At 36.5% G+C, this 12,707-nt stretch overlaps 1 protein-coding gene across 1 annotated transcript in view; it reads left to right on the top strand.

The window, feature by feature from the left end:
- The first annotated feature begins 1,025 nt into the window (after nt 1–1,025).
- CDH18 (cadherin 18) overlaps nt 1,026–12,707 on the top strand; it is a 1,015,987-nt gene continuing 1,004,305 nt past the window's right edge. The window contains exon 1 of the mRNA XM_049707304.1: nt 1,026–1,247. The gene's annotated coding sequence lies outside the window, so the exon portion shown is untranslated. The remainder of the gene's footprint in view (nt 1,248–12,707) is intronic.

Below are 12,707 nucleotides of genomic sequence, written 5' to 3' on the forward strand. Positions count from 1 at the left end.
AGGCGTACTCTCAACCACTGCGCCAGCAGGGAAGCCCTGCTCTTTTTAGTTATATGTTTTTTTTCCCCCCTTGGAAATATTTGGGGAATAAAAAGTCAGTCTAGTCTTAAGTGGTTCACTTTGTGATTCTTTATTACGGTCAGTTACGGCAGATGAGCAGTGAATGTGTCACTTTAAGAAGAAAATCTTCTTAACCTTGCAGGGGTGAATCAGGTGTGAAATGCTCTGATACATTCAGAGGGATCCTTTTGTAGATTTATGCTATAAAATTGAAAAACATTTTACACACTGAAGTCTGACGCAGGCTCTAGTTCAATAAAATCTACAAACATCACTTCTCTTTCCTTTTGAGAAAAAGAAACACTATAGATCATTATTTTCCTAGAATAAAATGAATAACTTTTAACATCCATCAATATAATAAGTATTCTTGAATTGATTCAAGCCATATAGGCTCCTAAAGGCACTGCCATTTCCAGAAAAAAAAATTGTCAGTGTGTGTAATTTTGTTCCTCTATTTTTTCCTCATATATTTGAATTAGAAAGCTTTTTTTAAAATCACACATGCAACTCTGTAGTAATTCCTAAGTGACGATGGATAGCAGGTGTGTAATTATAAATTAGTATCAGCTGGATAAGAAGAGGTACTTTTTAAAATGCAAAACATCTGCCATCAGCGTAAGGTTGCTCTGAGCCTCTGCGCTCTCCAGCCCTGTCTCTAACGGGAGACAAAATAATGAAAACTACTTGGCTCAACTGCTGGTAAAACTCTTCCTGTTTGTGCCACACTTGGAAAAAGACTCTTGGGACTAAAAGTGGAATCCTTCCTATTGATTGGCTGGTTAAATAGAGGACTATTAGCTTCAGACAGGCTAGATTGATTACACAGCAGCAGCGAGAAAGCCGAGACTCAGAGCTGAGTGAGCGTCAGGGTGAGAAGCAGAGAGCGGGGAACGCAGGGTTCGGGGTGGGGGAGGGCAGCAGGGCTCGTTCCGTCGCATCCCTGTGTGACCGCTGGTGCCCCTCGCCTGGCTCCACAGCTCCGTCAGTCAACAATTTACTGAGGTGCCTTTTCTTTTACAAGAGGATGTCAGCTCCGAGCCCCAGCAAGGAGTAACAGACTTCACCTTGGATTTGTTCACCCACTCCTGCTTCATTAAAGAGGATTTTGGAAAGAAAACCCCAATCAAGTCTCTTTCCAGCCCCGCTTTGTTCCAGAATTGAACAGAAACAGTTTCCTGTTCCGGGTAAGAAAATTAAATTTTTATATCTGGGTGTCTTTTTAGTCCTACACGATAAAATACAGCAGAACTCTGCATGCTTTAAAAACTGAGTTTTCAGTGATGTATTAAAGTTAATACAATACACAGGCACGTGGATTTAGAAATGTGTTAATGCATATTTTTTGTTGGTTTTATAAGATCATGAGATTATAAGTTATGAGCAGATAGTCTGCATGAAGAAGAGAAATAAGCAGAGTCCACACTAAAAAGAGCATTTCTGGTGACAACCTTGAAATATGTTCACATATATGGTTCTTAGCTGTTAAACAACTTTGAAAAAATAATAGTAAAGCCTGAAAGGACCATACTGAATTAAATGTCTACTATTACATTTCATGCAGACATAGAAGCTACTAGGTGCTTTTCAGTGATTGTCAGTGGTGATTTTTTTTTTTTTTCCCCAAATGTCTTTTGATTGCAGTCTTAACTCTTCAACATAAACATCATGTGTCTTAAATGGCGTGACATTAGACTGCCATCTTATTATGGCTAAGTTATTGATAACTAGCGTTTGGTCTTAAGTACAGAGCTAAGCAAAGAAATATGACCCTGGAGATGTTTAGCTAGTGCTTAGAGCTGCAGTTCCCTCCGTTCCCTCAATGATTTAAGTGTCAGTGATGGTGTATGCTGGTAAAGTGCCTGGGAATATATATAGGAACGTTGCACGTATTAAATTTTCTGCTGGGAATGGGGATTTTTTTTCATGATTGTAAGGAAAGTGATAGGATTGAATAGGAATAATGGGTTGGGACATTGCAGTACTGATGTAGTTGGTTAACCTTAGGTTTATAGGTCACAAATGTCAACTGCTAAAGAGACGGCATTGTACTATGAGACAAAAAGGATTTTTTTCATCCTTTCTAGAATTAAATTGGTTTGTGAGATTTTTTTGATGGCAGTTTATTTGCTTTTGGATCAATGAAGTGTGAGATATTTTATCCCAAGAGCTGTTCTGATTGTCCTTTCAAGTGAAGTTCCCTGAGTTACTCCTCTAATAGGAACCAAGCTTCCATCTGTGATGAGTCCTCAAAACTTTTTAATGTGTTATACAGTGTTTCAAATGAGAATGTGTTGGCCAACACTCTTGGGAGCCAATGTAACTGAAGTTCTGCATATTACATACTCTGAATGGCAGTATTTTTATGTGTTTCACCCTGTCTTGTATTTTAAACATAACTACATATTTGAAGAGCACAATTTTTCATGATATCTATTTTGTCTTCCAAATGTGAAATAATATTTTCATGTTTTGTAATTAAATATTATAGCTACCTAGATATTTCTATGTATAATAGCTATATCAGAAGGGAATGATTGTACCATTATTATACATTTTTTAAACTGCAGTTCGACAAAAGGAATAGAAATGTGGATTAGAGAATACTGGATTTTTAAACTTTGAGTTGAGTCCTCTGAAAAGAATATACACCTTTTTTTGGGTATTATGTTTGAGAAACTAATGCCAAACTATGGACTGAGGAAAGTGGCAGGCACTGTAGACCGTACATTTATGTATATATTAGCACTATTGTATCGAATCCACATACAGCCTTTGTCTTAAATCAGTTTTAATCTTGTTTAATTATTGCTTTGTATATTATATTATGCTAAGTTTTTGTGCAAATTATCCAAAATAGTGTTTTAATCCTTCCATTTTATTGTTTATGCAAATAATATGAGATTTCAACAAAGGATATACTTAAGTTTTAGCGAATTTGGTAATTTCTATATTTAATACACAAAATTATTTAAAATTCCGTAACTTTTGTTGCAACAATATTAGTGTCAGAGCTATTTATACAGTACATTTTCCTTATAGCAGTTATTTATGGGTTCTGTTGAGGTATACACAATAAAGAAAACTAATTCTTAATTGCATTGTATGATTTTATGAGACAGTTAATACTTTAGCATGGACAGATGTAAATCTCCATACTTAATTTTTTCCCATGAATGGGCATATTTTTCCTTTAAAAAGACTTTTTAAATAATTTCTTAATATATGTACCTCTTGTACTTAGGCACTCTTCTTAGCTTACCCTCAGTACTACTTTGATTCTCTCTTTTTGTTATCTTACATATTCTGTAGTTACTCCTGTGAGGGATTCCCTATATTCTTAATAGAAATGGTGTTATGATTGGGAAAAAAAAGCAAGTTATTTTTTAAAAAAATATTTCACACTTCCCAACTATGTAATTAATATGGCTCCTGCATTCCTGATCAGTGCTTCTCAGCAAACATGACTGAGGAAGACACATGTCCTAGCAGTCATGTATATAAACTTCAGTCTGAGTCTGAAATCCAGCAGTTTACTTAGTTCAGCTTAGGAACCTTCACTATTCTATGCAATTTTGAGAGGGCTCCATTTGACATTTTATTCAACTTTCCATTCATTTCCATAGTATCAGATGTCTTCCAGCCATAGTGAACCAACAAGAACTGAGAAAGTACAACCTATTCTGTTTTTGTAGATATCTGAACCGTTAGGGGGCTCTTTCTTCCTATGTTATACTCAGCAAACCACTGTGAGAGGTTCTACTGCTTTCTTAAAGTGTTTCCCTGTTTTTAAAATGTTGAGTGCTGCTTGAAGTAGGTTTCTCCTATTCCCCACAAAAGAAACATTTCAGATCAATAAGAATTCTTTATTTTCACAGGAAAGTGAATTTATCTTGTGCTCTCTACATTTTTTCTCTTTCAAATATTCTTGTATATGAGGTTTAATTTTTGAAAATAACAGAGGCTTCAAATATTAAAGTGACAGATTTTAAGCAAATATAAAGATTGTATGTTATGCAGCTAGCATATGAAATATTCACATAAGGAAAAAACTAAAGGGAAGACACTTGTTTTACAATTGTCTGCAAATATCTGTGAACCACATAGACAGAATGAGTGACTCTGGGCTTACATGCAGTTTGCTTTCAGGAGAAGAGAACGGCAGGCATCTAAGAGAATATTACTTGTTCTCTGCAAAAATAGACATGGAAGAATTGAAAATAATAGGATGGTGTCACTATCCATACATATGTGTCCAAATATATATAGGAACTGTATTTTTAAATATGCCCCCCCAAATTCTTCATCGCACTGTATGAAGTTTTCATACATATACACAGAGGGTGATGCGAGGGCTGATTATGGGGGTAAGTGTGTTTCCTGTATCACTTCTAAAAGCCATGCATATTGAATTACACTGCAGACTTTCTTGATAAATGGAAACACACCCCTCCATCTCCAAAACAGCTAAAGATGTCCCCTGACTGCATTTCTTATTTGGGGATTAGTCAACACTTAATGATATCTCTGTGCAAAAGTAATCTATTTAGTAGGTCTGGGCTTTTCATCATATGATGGCAACTCCAGGGAATGAGAAAGAAGTGACATACACTTTCTGAGAGAGATTTATTTTGGGAAGTGAGGGAAGGGGAGGGATTCTGGGCAATGAATAATGGAATTCCAATCCTTTATTGAGCATTCATTGACTTATTAGGGTAGAAGAATAGTTGCTTAAATAAAATGGGAAGATGGAAGTGGTACAGTCATTTCCTTTACTGGTGTTTTGAAAGTAAACATGTCAGCGTTTTATTCTTTATCTGAAAATATGCATACCTTGAAAGGAGTGAATTTTGAATGTGACTAGTATAGTATACATAGTTGTGTGGTAACCATTCCAAGTATATCTGGAATAGGCTGGTATATGGTCTAATGCAGTTCTTTCTCACAAAATTATATTTTGTTTATGTGAATTATTGAGTAATAAAGCTTGAGTGGGAATCCTACTGCTACCATTCAATGTAATCAGTATGAAAACTATTTTAAGAAATTAAAATTTTTTCTTCTAAAAATAGGTTGTCTTTTATGTTAAAGTAGGACAATGTTGGAGACAGAGAAAAGAGCTAAATTTGAAATAAGACAAAGAAATGAAAATGCAGTGACTGTACTTGATTTTTTTTTTTATATTGCAAAATTTTACCCAGAACTAAGAGATAAATATAACTATGCAAGTTAAATATTCATGTTTTTTATTTAATGGTAAAGAGGTAAAAATACCACTGAAATGTAACTTTCTATACCTCACATGATATGAGGACAGATCTCTATAGAGGTGTGAAGAGTAGAAAAATCAGTACCTGGTATGGATAACTACTAATATGGTGGCCTAATATTAGACTTTCAAAGGAAGCAAGATAGCTTATTCCTATTGAGTTTAATCTAATGGATTGAGATAGATAATATAAATAATTAGAAAGCATGCATCTGTTTATACTTGTTTTGTTGCTATTACCAATGAACTGAATTGCTGTGTGTGTATATGATTGGGTGAAAATATCTGTGTGGATATATGGGTATAGTTTTTACAGAGTTTGAATAACATAAAAATATAATCACCTTTACTATGTGACATGATTTGTGTTCTATAGCTTCCATTTTCCACTTTCATAAGTTTTCTGCACCGTATTCAAATCCCACCCCCACCCCCGGCCCCACTGGTACACACACATAAATGGCCAATATGATTACCTCTAGCTATGTTATATTAGAATTTGCTTAGGTATAACCTTAGATTGATCCATGTTGTTTCTCTTCTAATGGGCGTTGTTTCACGTCCATTAGAACTGTGTCTTGAATCAGGTAACTGAATCCTTAAATCTTGTTGTTTACCAAATTCCAATTACCCTAAATTGTAAATAAGAAGATTTTGCCACAGGGTTACTGAGAATAATGGAAGATAATGTATTATAGGTTTAGGTAGAAATAAGAGGGAGCTTTATTACTTGTCTAAAGGACATACAAATACCACTTATATTAAGTAATTCATTCTAACCTGTGATTGGCAGAAAAAGAAAGTGGGAGAAGATGCAGTAGCAAAACATAGCATATAACGAGTAGCATTTTAGGGCAGACATGGCAAATGGGTTTCAAACATCTATAAGATATGCATTTTTTAAATAAATAGTTAAATTTTTAGATTAGTTTGCACTTACTGAAAAATAAGACGAAATGACATAGACTTCCCATATACTCCCTCACTTCCATCTCCCTGCTACCCTACTAGTTTCCTCCCCCAACCTGGCTAGTTCTCCTGTTATTAATATCTGACATTTTCAAGATACATTTGTTATGACAAATGATAGGATATTATTGACTAAAGTCCATAGTTTACATTAGAGTTCAGTCTTTGTATGTACATTCTACGGGTTACGACAAATGCATAATGCATATATCCACCAGAGAGTTACATGAACAAAAGTTCCACTGCCCTAAAGTTTCCCTGTGCTCCACCTATTTATGTCTCCCTCCCTCCCTCCTTCTGAACCTCTGATCTTTTTACTGTCTGCATAGTTTTGTCTTTACGAGAATGTCATATAGTTGGAATCATACAGTGTGCAGTCTTTTCAGATTGTCTTGTTTCACTTAGCAATATGCATTTTAAGTTTGTTTATGTCTTTTGGAAACTTGACCTCATTTCTTTTTATTGCTGAACAATATTCCATTTAATAGATCAATCACAGATTTTGTTTTAATCCATTTATCTACTGAGGGACATCTTGGTTGCTTCCAAGTCTTGGAAATTCTGATTAAAGTTGCCATAAACATTCAGGGAAAGGTTTCTTGTGTGGATGTAACTTTTCAATTAACTGGGTAAAAACAACGTATGTGATTTCTTATTCATATAATAAGAGTGTGTTTAGTTTTAAAAGAAGCTGTCAAACTATCTTCCAAAATGACTGTATCATTTGCCTTCCCATCAGCAATGAATGAAAGTTCCTGTTGCTCCACATCCTCCCTAGAATTTGGTGTTGTCAGTAGTTTGGATTTCAGTCATTCTTATAGGTATATACTATATCTCATTGTTGTTTTCTACATATACTTTTGATTGGTAATAATCTGCTGTGCCATGTTGAGAATAAGTCCAAGGGACATCATGGATCTTCAGGAAACATGTCCGTAATCAATTGGACAGGGTGTGTGTTTGGTGAGGAGGGGGTCATCCATTATTTGTAACTCACATTCATTCTTCACAATTTAGGGCTCTGGTGGAATGAGTGTATAAATTAGAGCAATCAAATAATTCAATCCTGCATTTGTCAGTAATCAGATAATAATTTTCTATTTTTCAAGCACTGTGATTGAATTAAGGGACATAAAAACCCATAAAGTTTAGTAGCTATTATCACTTAGACTTTGTTGTATGTCAAAAACCTAACAACTATAACAGCATCCAATCTGATTTCCTTTTGTCAAGCTTCTTGTTTCTTTGCCTTTCCATATTGTTACTTCTAGCCATATTTCTACTGTGGGTAGAAATGTCTGGCTTCATATTATTTATGAGAGAAAAAAGAAAATCCTCAGGCAGATTGACATTTTTCATAATCTGGCCCTGAACAGTTTCTGATATCATTGGTCATCACTCTGAGCTCAAGCTCAGCTATATTTTCCCTTTCCCCAAAGTACTTTCTCTCAGCTTTCAACTTTTGCTTAGGATAGTCTTCCTGATTTGATTTGCTTTCCTTACATTCTCTACTAATTCAAATATTACCAAACTTTCTATAAATCCTTATTAAGAATTTCTCTACTATTAATCACATAAGGCCTTGCATTGTTAACTAGATACATTGTTAAGAAAGATACATTGGGCTTCCCTGGTGGCGCAGTGGTTGAGAGTCCGCCTGCTGATGCAGGGGACACGGGTTCATGCCCCGGTTCGGGAAAGATACATTGATTGTATCTTTATTACATCCTTCTATGCAAACTATATGATTAAGAAAAAGAAAGATAATCCTTTGTATTTATTTTTTGCAGTCCTTAAAGTGCAATGTTCATACTACTTATTAATGCCTATTTGTTGAAGGAATATATCAAAACATTCTTATTAGTATAAACTTTGTAAATGATTTTTGAAAATTTTGTCATGTCTCCAATACCCTTGCCTTTTTTCCCCTTTTTCTTTTGATTTAAAAAAAAGAAGGGCATTCCAGTTGGTGGAAAGGTCTCGTCTGCTAATCCTTATATGAAAGTAGGTACCTATAAAACTTGTACTCACACCACTTAGCTGCCTTGCTCCTGCTTTTCTGTCTACCTATTGGAACAACATGCAGTTGTATTATGGTAGCTATGCAACTGTGTATATGTCTCGTACAGATAAAAACTTCTATGGATGAATATAGGGTCGTTATACAGTGTGTATTATCGGATACCAGAAAACAAAATTTCAGCTATTTGCTAAAAGAAAGCAATCTAAGGCAGAGAGTACAAGGTAGAGATTTGTTTATGCTCTCTTTTGGGGCACTGATTTTAATTTAAAATATATTGAAAGGAGAGCCAAGCAATTGAACTAGTTTGTTAACATGCTAATAAAATTTTGGAAGGTCTCTTGAAACAGTGCACAGATCAAGGTCTATCAAACATAAAAAAATGCTGGTCTCTGAAGATGTTTACAGGTCCGGCAAAAGAACAGATAGGAAAAAGTATTTAAAATGCCATTGTCTTCTGTGTGTGTGGATATGTGTCTTGGCATATTTACTTCTTGTAAATTAACTTATATTCTGAAATGTGCTTTTCTGACATTCATTTAATAATTTATATGTGATTTTAATGTTCCTTTTCATAACGTTTAGTTGTTGGCTGGTAGAGGTACTCAGGGTATCATTTCTACCATCTAGTCATCGAATGCTTCTGTCATAAATCAATATAACTTTTTAACTTCTTGGTTTGGAACTAGAGAACTCACCAATTCTTTGCCAAGAATACTCCTTGATAAACTGTTCCTTAAATCTACTGAGGACAGAACACTTTGACCGAAAGCAACAAAATCACCACCAAGAAAGAACAATAGAGGTTTTTTTTTAGAACAAATTTCTGAAGGCCAATTTTGAAATTCATCTGATAGAAGGAAAGAGAGAAACGAGCTGAATTTCAAATTTAGGTCTTTCCATCTCTGAAGCACATTTTAAAAACACTGTTTATATTATTGCCTCTCTTACTCTACAGACTTGAGAAATGTTTTTCTGTGGCATTTTTGTTTTGTTTTGAATATCTGTAAGCCTGAGTTTCATCCGCTTTATAAGAAGGAAAATAATGCTATTAACCTTATAGAGATGATCCAAGGGTTCAATAAAAATCATATGGGTAGAAAGCTTAGAAGACTGACTACCATAATCACAGGCAGAAAAACAACAGCAGGATTGATATACATTAAATGCTTCTGAATCTACCGTGCTTGAAAATGGATTTAAAATGCCTTCTTACTATCATTCATTCAGTCATTCAAGAAACATTGTTGGGATGCTAATAGGCATGAAAATTTATTCTTAACTAGTCGAGTGGCTATAAAGATGAATAAAGAATATATTAGGCGTTCCCCATGTGGAAGACAAGGAATAAAATCATGTCAGTAATGAAACTATTGTTCTTATAGCTTCAGATGTGACCCCCCCCCCCCCCGCCCCATCCTCCAATGTGGAGGTAGAGGCTGTTGAAACAACATTTTTTCTTTTCCAGCTTTGCTTCCCATCAGGTTCGCTAAGGAAGTACTAGAGGGAGTTGGAAGGCAGGAAAAGGCAAGAAAATCTCTTCCTTCCCTTTCTGTTCTCTGCCTTTGTCCGCTTCGCCTCGTACTGCTCTTCACCTCAGTATGGCAGGTTGACTCAACCAGCATTTGCTTCCTGTTTCCTGCTGCTCCCAGTTCCCACAGACCTGGTTTCACTGTGACCCGCTCAGTGGGGGACCAGGAACCAGGCAGGCAGACCCCTTCCACTCGCCGCAGGGGGCCCCTTCTCCATCTTTTAGGTTCTTATATCTTTAATAAATAGCTATCCTTGAGAAAACAAAATATTTCAAAGTCCTTTGCTTTTTTAAAAATAAGGTGGGAAAAATACTTCAAGACAGAGAGTGTAAATTAAAGGTTTGCTCATATCACTTTTTTTAAAAAAAATAATTTATTTATTTTTGGCTGTTCTGGGTCTTCGTTTCTGTGCGAGGGCTTTCTCCAGTTGCGGCAAGCGGGGGCCACTCTTCATCGCGGTGCGCGGGCCTCTCACTGTGGCGGCCTCTCCCGTTGCGGAGCACAGGCTCCAGACGCGCAGGCTCAGTAGTTGTGGCTCACGGACCTAGTTGCTCCGTGGCATGTGGGATCCTCCCAGACCGGGGCTCGAACCCGTGTACCCTGCATCGGCAGGCAGACTCTCAACCACTGCGCCACTAAGGAAGCCCCGTATCACTTTTTAAAAAACATTTATTTGAATCTGAAAGATCATAGAAAAAGAACCAAGAAATTCTCCTTTGTTCCCCCAGCCTTAAGAGTGGTAGCTGCTTCCAGCATTTACTATCTCTTTCTTAACTCACTGTTTTCTTCTTGTATTTTCAGTCTTCCAAGGAACATATTAACTTCCTGTTAACATAACTATTATGATTTCTGTTCTCCTGAATCAACACTGACTAAATAAAGAACTGATACTAGAAGTTGATACCAGAAGAGTTGAAAATAGTAATGGAATAGGATAACAATGTTAGGTCCAGGAATGTGGTTTGATCATGTCCTTGGCCATGGCATGATACTGAACTATTTGCTAATGGTAAATAGGATACTAGAAACCTATAGCATGCTGTGACTTACCAAATAACCAAACATCTTTACTTATGATGAAGGGCCTTCTGAAGCAAAGTTCCAGAAGCCAAGTCGTAACTGATCTTCACTATTTGGTGGTGATTACAAGAGTATAAGATGCAATACTTGTTTAAGTACTTGAGAGCTTACAGATAAACAAACAAAACAAACATACCATGCAAAAAAGCTCCTGGCTTTAAATTATTAGTTCATAATGCAAGAAAGTCAGGAAGCTTCTAAAGCCTTCTGAGTGGGTTTGGATTAAGCTGATAAACATGAAACTCTTGAGTTTCTCTAAGCCTCTCTCTTTAGCAAAAAAATAAAATGCCTTTCTCTTGCTTGAAGATCCCACAATAATCCACCTGATAGACTTGCCAGGCAAAAGTTGTTTACTTTCCTCAAGATTCAACTTCCCCCTTATTATCTCCTGACCCATAATTAGAGTCAGAGCTTTCTAGAGTTCAGCATGTTCTCTCAAAGGATACATAGAAAATCTGACCTAGGAGGACCTAACTTACACTTCAAAATAATTGCAAGATTTTGCTAATTGATACCAGCAAAAAGCTAGGGACTACATCAGGTACTGTATTCTAAGAAAAATAAAGAATGACAAAATATAACAGTGGATTGTGCTGGATTTATTGATATGAATGTACCTAACAGGGATTCTATACTTAATAGATATTGCACATATGAAAGTAGCACTAAGAGTTATTTCGTAGGTTGATTGGTGACCTAAATTCAAGGAAGTTGAAATGCCATACCTTATTGTCATAACATAAAAGAAAGACTGCAAAAGCTTAGAGAGACAGGAATGTTAGAGCAGGTTTATTATGTGCAAGCTGGCTCCCTCCTTTCTTCCACATCACTCCCATCTAGAGGACTTAGAGGATACTCTCTTCATAAAGGCAGTGAAAAAAATCAATAAGAGGTGAGGATACCAGACATTTCAAGTACCACTTAAAAAGTTTTGTGGTACTAGCCACAGCAGTTCAGACATGAGGGTGGGAGGGGTCACCATTGATTCTTCATCTGTCACCACTGAGATGAGTTCCCAGATAGGAGTGTATAAGATGGAGAGAATCCAGAGTCATAGAGGCCAAGGAGATAGCTGCCAAGGCTGAGATGATGCACATAACAAATAGCAGGAACAAATTACTAATCAGGATATTTTTACCTTCAGGGATCTTTGCTGTTGGCCAGTTGATCGTGCTGTTCCTAAAACAGTATTGGATGTATACAATAACAACAACACATTTTATGTCTGTATCCAGAAATGTGACTTAAATTTGCACAGTGGAGAAGCCTAGCCTCTCACTCAGTTCCCTAAACAAGGCCACTTCACATATCTGGAACAGCTTGATTGACAGGGATGGTGGGTTCCCTTGAGTAAAGACCAGCCACACTGTACCAAGTATATATTGTAAACTTCCCTCCATACCTACTTCAAAAAAAGCCTATGGCCACTTACTAGGGTGACCATACAAAGAAGAGTAGAAAATATCAATCCCTGGAAAGTTACTTTCTGGCTGTGCAGTGTTGCTAGTTTCTGGTGACCCCCAATACATGGTGATCTACCAAAGTAAGAGATTATGGTGGTCAGATGATATATGAAGTTGTGAACTACATTTGAATCACAGTGGGCTCAGCTGTTCTGTTAACACACTCTGTCATTATTTCCCTGATTTCTGAAAGTATACTTAATATAAAAATAATTTGCTGGGCTTCCCTGGTGGCACAGTGGTTGAGAGTCCGCCTGCTGATGCAGGGGACACGGGTTCGTGCCCCGGTCCGGGAAGATCCCACATGCCGCGGA

This window comes from Orcinus orca, chromosome 3 (genome assembly GCF_937001465.1).
Source record: "Orcinus orca chromosome 3, mOrcOrc1.1, whole genome shotgun sequence".
NCBI classification, from domain to species: Eukaryota; Metazoa; Chordata; class Mammalia; order Artiodactyla; family Delphinidae; genus Orcinus; species Orcinus orca.